The sequence below is a fragment of the Ursus americanus genome, chromosome X (genome assembly GCF_024610735.1).
Source record: "Ursus americanus isolate L20-20 chromosome X, mUrsAme1.1.p, whole genome shotgun sequence".
Lineage (NCBI taxonomy): Eukaryota > Metazoa > Chordata > Mammalia > Carnivora > Ursidae > Ursus > Ursus americanus.
This window is the reverse complement of record NC_142164.1, coordinates 45,648,190-45,662,147: the sequence shown is the minus strand read 5'-3', so window position 1 is coordinate 45,662,147 and position 13,958 is coordinate 45,648,190. Positions and strand designations below refer to the sequence as shown.

General features: G+C 37.3%; 1 pseudogene; it reads right to left on the bottom strand.

Moving 5' to 3' along the window:
- Positions 1-10,073: 10,073 nt before the first annotated feature.
- Positions 10,074-10,922, bottom strand: LOC123797333 (large ribosomal subunit protein eL6 pseudogene; annotated as a pseudogene).
- Positions 10,923-13,958: the final 3,036 nt, after the last annotated feature.

The window sequence follows — 13,958 nt, the reverse complement described above, 5'->3', positions numbered from 1 at the left end:
TCTTCTGAGTAAGGTTCTTCTGGGAGCTCTTCTTCTAGGGGCGAGTTGAGTCCTTCTAATTTTTGGAAGGGCACTCTGGAACTCCCATTTTAGACTTCACTATTAGATCAGGTTTTGTATTTGTTTTGTTTACAATTTTGATACATAGGACTCTGAAATTTCCTAACATACAGTTCAGACCCCATCCATCCTCACTTCTGTTTTAATTTTCAATGGCCTATGCAAGGGCTGTGCTTTCGTAGCATGAAGGTTCTGTTAGAGAGAGTGTGTGTATATGTGTATGTATGTGTATGTGTATGTGTATGTATGTGTATGTGTGCCTAGTGGAGACAGGGGTTTCCAGATTCTCACATCTTTCAAATGGAGACACAAATGAAAGCATAGTTACAAAGCAGGAGACCACATTCTACATTGACAGAGCAGGCTCTCTGAAGCTCATCACCCTACCAAAGAGGAGACTAGCTGTAGGACTGACACACTGCTGAATTCATGATTCCATTCCCCTCCTAATTAGAAGGTGTTGAGATTGTACTGTTTGGTCAGCTTCTGAGAATTATTATGCTCTTTTTGTTCCTTCACTGGGACTTTTAGAACCTTAGAATAGTTGGTAAAAAGAATGCTTAGGTATAGCTGGCAACATGAAAGGCCTTTATGAGCTCCATGGGAAAGAGACACTTCATATTTAGGAAGGAAAAATTAGAAGAAGAGTTTCTTCCTCTCTGTCATTTCTCTGACAGACAATAATGTCTCTCCTGCTGGTAGCTTTCAAGACAAGGAGATTTGTATGAGTTGCCATGAAATTCATTATCATACATTTATGCTCTAAAAATGCAATTGGAACCACTCTTCATGTGTGCCACATTTACAATAATTATCCCAATAAAACCTTATCCACATAAATGACTAACAAGAACTCCAAGTGAGAAAAGAGATGTTTTTTCATTATTGGATCATATCTCAGAGCTGAGGACAATCATGGTACATAAGCCAAATACAGCCTTCTCATGGATAGTACAATTACCTTTTCATTTGAGAATGCCCACTCCTTGGCAAAAGGCCTTTCCAAGCAAGGTCCATTTGACAAATCAGTTCACAATCCATTCAGCTCACCTGAGCTTTCATGCTCCTTTACTACGCTGAAGAAACAGCAGAAATGTGGGAGTTAGAGATGTAGGGGTTTAGGTTTGGTTCTGTGAGCAATCCATGGCATGACTTGAATGAGTTTCAGCTTTCTGGTCTATACAGTAAAGCAAACAATGCTACTTGAACACAGTAACATTTGAGCTTTCTGTTCCAAAAAAATTCAAATGTGGTAGTAAATATTAAAGTAATTTTAAATGTATAAAATGTAATACAATGCAAGATGAAATTATTCTTTTTAACTCCAGAGGAGAAAGGTCATCCAGTGGGGTAAATCATACCTAATTTTCTGTCCTGGAAGATATGCACAAGAACTTTTGTACCATTAAATGATAGCTGTGGAAGCTTTTAATCAATTACCAATTAATTCAGTTCTTCCTCTGGTTTCCCCTCCCACCCAGGCTTTTTCTCTGTGAAGCTCACCTATTAATATCCCCAATGATACTTCATTTTCTTCTTACAACTAATGCTGCTATTGAAAAGTCTGAGATCAACCTGATTCTTGATCCTTTGTACATTCACTTTTTGTTCTTTCAGGACACTCAGAATTTTCTCTTTGATGCTGTCAATGTTCACTATAGAGTAGCTAGTATAGGTTTTCCTTTTTGCTCGTATTTGACACTCTATGATTCTTTACTACATGAAGTCTTTCATTATTTTTCAATTTCAAAACATTTATCTCCATTATTCTTAAAGTAGCTACTTCTTCCTATTTTTGATTTTGTCTATTTCTTGGACTCCTTTTATTTGATATTGGGATTTTACTTTCATCTTCCATATCCTATAGCTTTTCTTTTATACTTTCTATCTCTTTATCCTTTCCTACTACCTTCTAGGAAAGTTCTTCATTTTATCTTTAATTCACTAATTTGTTCTTTAGCTAAATTTATCCTTTATTATTTCATCAGTCATATTTTTTTACTTCAATTATTATATTTTTATGAATAGAACTTCCACTTATATTCATGATGGAGTAACTGTCACTGGACTTGCCCTCCTACCATAAATAACTAGAAAACTCAACAAAATATAGGAGATAATTGTTTTCAGACAATAGACAACAGGCTGTGATTTTTGAAAGAGAAACAAATGAGGTAATCTCTATGATTGTCTCAGCTTGCTGCCTAGAAGCAATTTCTGGACAACAGCATAAGGATGGAAAGTCCAAGCAGAACACAGCGAGCTTGCTGATTTGAAGTCAGAGGTCAGAATTCATGGAGGATGAGGCAGCTATAATTAGTGGAGCAGAGTACTAGAGAAGAGAGAGCTATACAAAGAAAGAACTATAGAAATTGGCATAGGGATTCCCTTTAGTCTTTGATACATACTGAGTTGTGCATGCATAACATGAAATTCCAGTGAGGATGGGCAAAAAACAACAGCTGGGGAGCTGTAAGGTGGAGAATTTCCAGAGCTCATACAGGGCTAGGAAATGTTTGCTTTCCAGCCAGCCAGAGCAGACAAATGTTGTAGAGTACCCAGGCATTTAAGTAGAGACCCCAGAATGATCACACATTAGTAGTGGAGCTAATCTAGCCCTACAGTAAAGGCTATCCTTGGCCTGCCATAACAAAATTATAAACAAGCCTTGAAAGTTTAAAGCTGATCTGGAAGTGATTTAACTACCTCCCAAAAGAGAACTCAAGGTAAAACAGTAAAATCCAGGCACTCAACAACAAAACATTCACAATATCCAGCATCTAATAAACAACTACTATACACATGAAGAAGCAGGAATATATGACCCATAACCAGGAAAAACATCAGACAACATAAAAGACACAGAAATGATAGAGTGGATGGAATTGCCAGACAAAAAAATTTAGAATACCTATTAAAATATTAAGGTTAAAGGTTAAAAGAAAGGTCAAAGGTTAAAGAAAAATATTGCCATAATGAGGAAAGAAATGGAAACTGTAAGAAAGAAACAAATGAAAGTATTAGAAGTGAAAAATATAATATTTGAAATGGAAATTTCACTGAGTAGGATTGACAGTGAATTAGATGCTGTAGAAAATGAGTACATTTTTAGATGCGGCCGTGGAAACTATCCAAATCAAAACACAAGACAGGGGGTGAAAAGTGTGAAAAAAGATGAACAGAGCCTCAGTGATATGTGGGTCAATATCAAGTAGTCTAACCTATAAGTAATTGGAGTCCCAGAATGGAGGTTCAGACAAAATATTTGAAGAAATAATGGCTGAAAGTTTTCCAATTTAATAATGACTGTGAATTCACATACCCAAAAAATTCCACAAACTCTAGCAGTATAAGCACAAAGAAAACCATGTATAGTAGGCACATCATAATCAAGATGCTGAAATTGATAGAGAAAAAAAAAGTTCCTAAATGCAGTCAGAGGAAGAAAAAGAATACCTTAAATATATAGGAATAAAGATAAGAATGAATACTGACTTCTTGTCAGAAAGAATATAAGCCAGAAAAGAATTCTATATCTATGGGAGGGAAAACTCCAAAAATAAAGACCAAATAAATACTTTATCAGGGAAACAAAAGCTGAATTTGTCACCAGCAAACCTGCACAAAAAGAAACACTATACCCAGTACCCAGATCTTGGTTTCTAATATCATTCTGCAATAAAAGGAACCAGGGCTCCTTGGAGAAATGGCAGACTCTAAGGCTGAAAATGGAAATAGACAGAATGAGCCTGGAGCATCTTGTAATACCAGAAAGTAAGGAAGTGTTAAAAAAAATGATGGGGTCATGTCAAAGAGACATAGCAATCAATTGAAAGAGCTCCCCATGGCCAAAGTTGGAGTGATGTGAAAAAGAAAATAAAGTCATATTAGATTATAACCCAAAGTATAAAATAAATATCTATAAGTCCATCTTGGTGTAACTAAAAGATTTAGTAAATAAATAAATGGAGGATAATATACCCATAATAAACCTCCCATATAAAAGAATTCCAAATAATTTATGTAGATAGTTTCCCATCAAGGAGGCGAAGCATAATTCCCCACTCCTCAAATGTGGGCTGCACAAAATAACTCCCTTCCAAAGAGAACTGTATGGAAAAAGAGGAGAAAGAGTAACTTTATAGTGGAGAAACCTGACAAACCCTACCTCAGACAGATGATCAAGGTTAATATCACCAGTGATAAATCATGCTGATAGCTCGTACCCATGATATGATGTGATGAGAAGGGCACTTTGCAACTTCCTCCCAAAAATACATAACCCAGTCTAATCATGAGAAAAACATCATACAAACCCAAATAGGGGACAATCTACAAAATACCTGACCAGTATTCCTCAAAACTGTCCAAGTCATCAAAAACAGAGTCTGAGAAACCATCACAGCCAAGAGGGACCTAAAGAGACATGATAGCTAAATGTAATGTGGTATCTTGGATGTGTTTCTGGGAATGAAAAAAGACATTAGATTAAAAACTAAGGAAATCAAAAAAAAAGTATGGACTTCAGTTAACAATAATGTACCAATATTAGTTCATTAGTTGTGACAAATATACCATACTAATGTAAGATGTTAACAGTAGGGGAAACAGGATGCAGGGTATATGTAAACTCTCCATACTATCTATGCAACTTTTCATAAATCTGAATCTGTTCTAAAATTAAAATATATTTGAAAAGAAATGATAAGGGAATATTTTTAGGCTGAAGTAAAATGTTATGAAATGGAAACGGAGGTCTGCACAAAAGAATGAAGAGTGTCAGAAATGGTAAATATGTAGATCAATATATATTTTGTGGCTAATATTTTTCATTTGATCCTTTAAAATTATCTTATCATATTTTATATTACTGATTTATTACCTTAAATCTTTAAATATATTCACTTGTATATTTTAAATTATTAGCCCATCCATTCCGTTAATTCCTCATTGAATGGTATATATTTTCAATTTGTTGACCTTTTCTATAGTAGTCATTCATCCTTCTCAGAAGTCTAGGTATACTTACTCCTGTTTCCCGGGGATATCAGCTACTGCATCTAATAAATGTATGTCAAAAAGGGGCCAAAGGCCAGGCCCTAGTTTAGTCCTAGGGAAGAGTCCCAGATACCACAGAACTATTGTAACTCCTATATCTTGGTGCCTTATGAGGCAACTTGTCTGGTCTGTCACCTTGAGTTGCAAACCATCAGATCTAAGAGTTGGAAGGGAGGAAGTGGAGGAATGGATGTCAGAGGACAACCGGTTAGTCCATCCTTATGCTCAACAACACACACCAGTAAGAGTTTTGCATTGTCCATCTACTCATAGCCTGCTGACACAGGCAGTTTGGGCTATTGTCCCTGATTTCTGCAATGAAATGAGGTAAGCAGTAATTATACTAAGGTTACACCAGGGAGAGGAAGAAATAGGGCTCTAGAAGTTTTGTTCTGCCCTATTCCATCACCAATGCCTCTGGCCATCCCTTGTACCAAGCTACAACCATCTACCTTTTACACACATCCGTTGAAGGCTGTTTTCAGTATCTCCAGGGCTTTTCACAGTGGTATTGTTGTAGTGGTTGCTATTTTCCCTGGAATCTATGCTGCCCTCTGGCTTCTATCTCCAGAGTTGATTTTGGGTAGGAATCAAAAATTAATTTGTCAAGAACTGTAAATATAACTCTTGTTAGGCGCTTACTCTGTGCATAGAACTTTACTTGCATTAATCTTATTTAATCCTTTCAACATCCCTATGTGGTACATACTATTATTATAACCATTTTACAGATGAGGAAACTGCAGCACGAAAACATTAAGCAACTCACACAAGATCACAGTGTAGGAGATAGAGTCAAAATTCAAACCTAGTCAATCTTACTCCAGAGACTAGGATCTTTTTCAACACCAGATACCAGTAATTAGCATATTGTAGGGGCTCAAAAATATTTATTCAATGTTTCTCAAATAATGAACAAATGGATGGGTGGTTAGAAGTACACTGCCAGCTTCCTCAGCAGTCTTATTTCCTCTATGTTTTCTTCTGTTCCATTGCTTTAGTGTCTCTGAAATATACTATGAACCCGATCTGTGTACCTTTTACAGAGTGATGCATTCTACTTTCCTTTCATCCTTTATTATTTAAAAAATCATATTTGTACTTCTAATAAAAAGAAACACTTATCTTTTTGTTTTTCTGTGTAAGAATAGGTGACATAACTTTCTCATTGTCAGAGCTCTGCCACAAAAGCTGTCTTGTTTTCCCTCTGTAATTTCTGGTGGAAATAGGTCCTGTAAAAGAAAGAACATAAATGGCCATCAAAAATATGGAAAGATGCTCTGCCTCACCAGTTATGAATGAAATACACATTAAAACAACATGGAACTGGCAAAAAAATTTTTCAAACTGGCAAAAAATTGAAGGATTAAAATACACAGTATTGGTAAGAGTTCTAGGAAACAGACCCTCTTACACATTGGTAGTGAGAATTTCAATTGAAGAAGCCTTTTTAGAAGGAAATTCGACAAAATCTATCAATATTTAAATATGTAGACATTTCGACCCAGATTTTCCATTTCTAATAATTTATGTTACAAAAAAAGCCTTGTGTTGTACAAGCATATTTGTTGCAGCATAAATTCATATAGAAAAAACTGGAATAAATAAAATTTCTGTTAATGGGGGAATGGTTAAATAGATTGACAATGGGATCCTATGGAATCATGCAATGAGATAAATCTATATGTATTTATGTGGGAAAGTATTCATGATATATTGATAAATGAGAAAACATAGAAAAATATACAAAATATCATCCAATTTTTATAAACCAAAATAATTTATATATCTGATTGTGTATGTTTATATATGCATATTAAAATTCTGAATTTATACCAATCTGTGAACAATTATTACCTCTGAAGAGTGGGATTGAACAGAGAACAGACTGGTGGTTGCCAGAGGTGGGGGCTAAGGGTGGGGGAAATGGGTGAAGGGAGCTAAAGGGTACAAACTTCCAGTTATAATATAAATAAGTTTTGGGAATGTCATGTATAGCATGGTAACTATAGTTAGCACTGTATTGTATATTTGAAAGTTGCTAAGAGAGTACATCTTAAAAGTTCTCATCTCAAGAAAAAAAATGTAACTATGTAAGGTGATGGATATTAACCAAACTTATTGTTGTAATCAAGAACGGGGTGGGGGGTGAACCTCCACTTCTGTAATATTTGATTTTTTTTCAACATAGAAGCTCTTTTGTAATTTTTAAACATGTGTATGTGGAATCAAAAAAAAAAGAAAAAAGGAAGGCAGAAAGAGAAGAAAGAAGGAGGGTTAACATTAACTTGGAATCCACTCAAATGAAAATAGTATTGTATTTGAAAAATAGTCAGGAATCAGAAGGTTGTTGTTTTATTTGACTTCCTGTAGACTTGAGCTTATAGGGAAAGCACACTAGGACACTCTGGGAAGCTTCTTGTGAAGAGATCAGTCAGTCCCTCCTCACAGAAAACTGGTATGTTTTTAGGTTGTTGTGCTAGTGATTAGGGCGGTCTACACCATTTAGGTAGAAAAGAAAATGTGACAATTGCTCTAGCTCTTGAAAGAAAAATTGATTCAAATGCAAAAGCAAAATTCCCTTATTTCCTCCTATGCTTTTTATTTTAATATATACATCTACATACATGTATATATCAACAGAAAATCTCTTCCCTTAGCCACACATGAAAGTGGACCCCCAGGTGGTTAAAGGTTGCTGAACACATCTTTCTATGCTCACAGATTAAATTTAGGTGGATGAAGAGCTTATAAAGTCATTCTGAATACCTCAGCAGATGGGTGTGCCAAACACTGAGAGAAGAGAAAAGGCAAGGGTTCAGGTAGAAGGTCAAATTGATAGCCTCTCTTTGCTTCCAGATTCCAGACTGTGTGAATAGCTCACCGTTAGGCCTAAGCTTCACATAAATATATTTTGGGGGGAAAAATTCTGATCTTACCCTTAAGACTGGCATCTTTCTCGATAATACTATAATCATGTACTCAGGTCTTTATCCCTGCAGCATAGCTGAAATGTGGCTATGTGGCATTATGTAATTAACTGGAAGTCAATTAATATGTGCAACGATTTACCATCACTTTCATTTTCCTCATGGAGACCACTCCTACCAATCCTGACATTTGCAATGATAAGAATCAATATTTTAAAATATTTTTTAAGGAATCAATATTTTTAATGGGTCAGTTATTTAATTAGGTTCTTTGAAAAAAATTATTTATTTATTTTAAATTTTAGTTAACATACAGTGCAGGGGGCGCCTGGGTGGCGCAGTCGTTAAGCGTCTGCCTTTGGCTCAGGGCGTGATCCCGGTGTTCTGGGATCGAGCCCCACATCAGGCTCCTCCACTAGGAGCCTGCTTCTTCCTCTCCCACTCCCCCTGCTTGTGTTCCCTCCTTCACTGGCTGTCTCTCTGTGTCAAATTAATAAATAAAATCTTTAAAAAAAAACCATACAGTGCAATATTGGTTTCTGGAGTAGAATTTGGTGATTCATCTTTAATATCCATAACCCATCTAGCCCATCTCCCACCCACCTCCCTCCAACAACCCTCAGTTTGTTCTCTATTGTTTAGAGTCTCTTATGGTTTGTTTCCCTCTCTCTTTTTTCTTTTCTCCCCTTCCCACATGTTTATCTGTTTCTTTCTTAAATTCCACATATGAATGAGATCATATGGTGTTTGTCTTTTTCTGACTACTTCACTTAACATAATACACTTTAGCTCCATCCATGTCATTGCAAATGGCAAGATTTCATTTTTGTTGGCTGAGTAATATTCCAGTGTGTGTGTGTGTGTGTGTGTGTGTGTGTGTGTGTGTGTGTGTGTATCACATCTTCATTATCCATTTATCAGTTGATAGACATTTGGGCTCTCTTCAGTTTGACTATTGCTGATAATGGTGCTATAAACATCAAGATGCATGTACTCCTTTGAATCTGTATTTTTGTATCCTTTCGGTAAATACCTAGTAGTGCAATTGCTAGATTGTACAGTAGTTCTATTTTGAACATTTTGAGGAACCTCCGTACTGTTCTCCAGAGTGGCTGCACCATTTTGCATTCCCTAACACTTCACAAGTGTTCCCCTTTCTCCACATCCTCACCAACACCTGCTGTTTCTTGCATTGTTATTTTTAGCCATTATGACAGTGTGGGGTGGTATCTCATCATGGTTTTAATTTGTATTTCTCTGATGATGAGTGATGTTGAGCATCTTTTCATGTGTCTGTTAGTCATCTAGATGTCTTATTTGGAAAAGTGTCTATTCATGTCTTCTGCCCATTTCTTAGCTGGATTATTTGTTTTTTTGGGTGTTGAGTTTGATAAGTTCTTTATAGATTTTGGACACCAACCATTTGTAACTATCTTCTCCTATTCCATAGGCTACCTTTTAGTTTTGTTGATTGTTTCTTCACTGTGCAGAAGCTTTTTATCGTGATGAAGTCCCAATAGTTCATTTTTGCTTTTGTTTCCCTTGCTTCTGGAGACGTGTCTAGTAAGAAGTTGGTACAATTGAGGTCAAAGAGGTTTGTGCCTCTGTTCTCTAGGACTTTGATGGTTTCTTGTCTCACATTTAGGTCTGTCATCCATTTTGAATTTCTTTCTGTGTATGGTGTAATAAAGTGGTTCAGTTTCAGTCTTCTGCATGTTGCTCTCAAGTTTTCCCAACACCATTTGTTGAAGTGACTGTTTCCCATTGGATATTCTTTTCTACTTTGTTGAAGATTAGTTGGTCATATAGTTGTGGGTCCATTTCTGGGTTTTTTATTCTGTTCCATTGATCTATGTGTTTTTTGCCAGTACCATACTGTATTAATGTATTAATGATTACAGCTTTGTAGTACAACTTGTAGTCTGGACTTGTGATGCCTCCAGTTTTGTTTTTCTTTTTCAGAATTGCTTTGGCTATTTTTGGCCTTTTGTGGCTCTATACAAATTTTGGTTCCCTGTAAGAAATTTAGAACACCAATTTGTGAGGATAAATTCCATTTGTGGGAGAAAACACAGAGCAGAGCTAGCCCTGAAGCTGAGGAACAGCTTTGATTATAGGCAGAATTTGCAAATCCACAGCTTTCTGATCAACCTATGCTGCTCTGTAATCTCATATTTCTCCTCAGTGTTGAAGATCTCACCTTCCTGGTGTCTGAGTTTACAAAGCCCCTTCTTGAAATAAGCATCAGTGAGGTATTTTGGGATTTTCACATTGCTGGTATCAATTGTGATGGAGGTGGCATTGACAAAATTTGGGGGTGTTCTACGTAGAGGAACTCAACTGAGGGCCAATGTCCAGTCACAAGTAGCAAGCCACTGCTCAGCTGCTTCAGGAAAACCACCATCTTGCCTTTGTGGCACCCAGTGAGGATGATCAAAATGGCCAGGAGTGAGGCTAGTTGGAAGTTTACTCACATGCTGACTGAAAAGTTTTTCGCCATGGCTCAACAGTTTTCAAAGCACATCTTCAGTAGGATAATACATAGGTATTTTGTGAAGTTTAGCTACTCTGATGCCATTCTTGTCACAACCAACTGGTTTTGTGACAGTAGCAAGAACCTTCTCTTTCTTCTTTTCAACCCTGGATGTAGCTGTTGAATACTTCCTCTTGTACATGGCCTTTCTGGAATACATAGCTGATGGGGATTATTTGCCAATTCCCCTGACTACACAGGGTTTCTGCTGCAGTGGGGCGTCCCCTTCTTTGGCACTTTAGCCTTGAGGTTACTCTCCTTAACCTTGCCACCAGCATAGCCTTCTTGGCTTCAGGTTTCTTCTTCTTAGTATCTGGCTTCTCAGCTTTTTCACCGGCCATCTTGCAAGATGGGAAAGAAGACTCAATAGGAATCAATAATAAGCTTGTACACATTAGCCTGCTCAAAGGATGAGGAAAATAAAACAAAAATAATAAGCACTCAGAAAAAGCACAACTTATGTTATTGCAGCCATTTTTATTTATATAACAATAATCATTTTCAAAATAGCAGTGACTAGAGTTTGACTGTGCCTGTGTGAGCTATTAGCTTAAGAAACATAGGCTTGTAATTATTAAGGAGGAAACAGATATGGAATATAGACAGAAGGGATGTTCAATCAATAGGTAAGTCTGTATTTGGAGAATGAAGGCTTACCCTTTTCAAAAATAGACTTGATTACACTCTGAGTCCAACCAGGTAGAACCATACTCATCTATTTTTTAAAAAGATTTATTCATTTGAGAGAGAGAGAAAGAGCACCCACACATGGAAGCAGGGGGGAGGGTCAGAGGGAGAGGGAGAGAGAGAATCTCTAGCAGACTCCCCACTGAGCATGGAGCCCAACGCAGGACTCAATCTCACGACCCTGAGATCATGAACTGAGTGGAAACCAAGAGTCAAACGCTTAACTGACTGAGCCACCCAGGTGCCCCAGAACCTTACTCATCTAGAAAAAAAAATTTTAATGGCATGGAGTAGATGCCATCAGTACAAATATACCTCAACAATTCTAGTGGCAGAAAATCTTCACAAGGTACTTTAAATTTGAGCTTTTCCATCAGCTATACTAAGTGAAGAACCCTTAGTTGTGCCCAGTCATTTAGGAGCCTGGAGTCTGCAAAGGTCAAAGAATTGGGGGTAGCAAGCCTTCAAATCCTTGCTATTCAATGTTTGGTCCCCAGACTAGCAACATAGACATCGTTGGGAGGTTATTAGAAATGCAAGCTCACAGGCCCCACCTCAGCGAGCTGAATGGAGTCAGAATCTGCAGGTAAACAAGATCCTTAGGTGATTCATATTAAAGCCTGAGAAGTGCTGCTCTGGTTGTTAGCTGGGAGTTTGACTTGCCCAATTTCAAGCATCAGAACCATGTTTCTAGTAGCTAAATCTCAGCATCCACCCTCATTTCCTAGTTCTGACAGGCAAACTCTTAGGAGATATAAGTGCACCCTTACCGTGTACCCAGCCAAGTATCAGGCCCTTAGAGAGGAACAAAAAACAAGAGCACACCCTCCTACACACACCATATTCTTAGGAGTAAATCCTCTGGTTGAAGGGAGAGAAGAGAGGCATATACGTGCCAATCCACCTCCTTTCCCACCTTCTCTCCCACTCTTTTCTCTAATGCATTTCATACTGTAGCCTGATCTCTACTCTAGGTTAGAGTATAGCTCTACTCTAGGACTCATCTCTGTTCTCTAAATGTGCCTTGTCCATTTGTGTCTTTGTATTGTCAGTGTTCCCTCTGCCTGGAACTTTTGCTGTCCACCCACATCTTTGGTGAAATCCTACACACACGTCAAGAGCCCATGCCTGCCTACCCTAAATTACTCTGTCTGCCATTCCTCAAGAGTACATTCCCATATGTGCACCTTCACCATTATCCAGCAACACTTGGCTTCAGACTAGCTGAAAAGATTGATGAAGCCTTCTGAAGAATAAAAGAAACTTCAAGTGTAATTTCAACTTTCTCCCAGCTAAACACAATAACCCCCTTAATTCTGGAACTTAGGGTTGTCTTTGACCTCCTCCTTTGAAATGTTTTCATTTCATTTCCAAAACACTATTGAGGTAAAGCATTGCCAAAATATCTCTCCCAGTTTGAAATCAAATTTTAAGACCTCATAGAAATTTTATATGTTTCACTCAGAGATCAAAATATCAGTCCACAAACACTGGACTACACTGAGAATATTTCTCATCCTCCTACATGTCTTACACAAAGCAGCAAACACATAAATACACGATGAACCCAGAGGCTCTCAACTAGCCTCTTGAGCAAGTCACCTGAATTTTAATAGCAAACATTGGGTGTAATTTTCAGTGGATACTCTAGATGGTAGCATTGTGCATATTATTCTTTTACTTCTTTTTATTGGTTCCCTAATTCATCATTTAATACATCAGGAAAGGCCTATGTGTAGAGGGGAGAGAGAAGGTCATATATTAATAAATATCTATACAAAGTGAAAATTAATAACGATGTTAGACATTTCCAAAAATCTATTGCTTCTCAAGCCAGGCTCACATCTCTCTTTTCTCCATTGCCCAAATTCTCAGAATTGCAGTTCCAACCATAGACTCTACTGCTTTACCTCTCACTCAATTTGCCAACCTTTGCAATCTGACTTTGTCCCCTCCCCCACTCAACCCTTCTGAAATCATTATTTCTTTAAGATTTCCTGCGGTCTGCTGGTCCCTAGATTCAAATGCCTCTTCACAGGGCTCATCCTAACTTATTTCTCTGAAACATTTACAAGGTAATTACTTTCTACTTTTTTTTCCCTCACAATTTCCCCAAGTTCTTTATTTTGAAAAACTTCAAAATATAAAAATACATAAAGTTGAAAGAATACTACAATGAGCAGCCACATAGCTTTTAACTAGCTCCACAGATTAACATTTCACTACATTTTCATCATCCTTCCTTCCTTCTCCCCCCTTCTCCCTTCCTCTATCAACTTCTCCCCTTGCCCCGTTTCTCTCCAGACATTATGACACTCTAAATACTTCAACATACATTTTCTAAGTTGCAGATATCATTACACTTGAACTCTAGGTGTTTTAACATGCATCTCCCAAGAATAAGATTATCTTCCTTTGACACTTTCCGTGAAACTCTTAGCTCTCCTTCCCTTCCCTTGGTTCTCCCTCTACCTCTACCACACCTTTCTAGACGCACAAGGCAAAGGGCAGGGGGGCATGAAGAGTTTGGCCCTGGTTCTGCCACAAACTAGCTCTGTGCTTTGAAAGAAAAAAGAAAAACATTTTCTTTAATTATCAAAGTGATATATGCTCATTGTAGAAAATAGGGAAAATTCAAGGTTTAAAGAAAATGAAAAATATCTAAACCTACCATCTACAGATGATTTCAT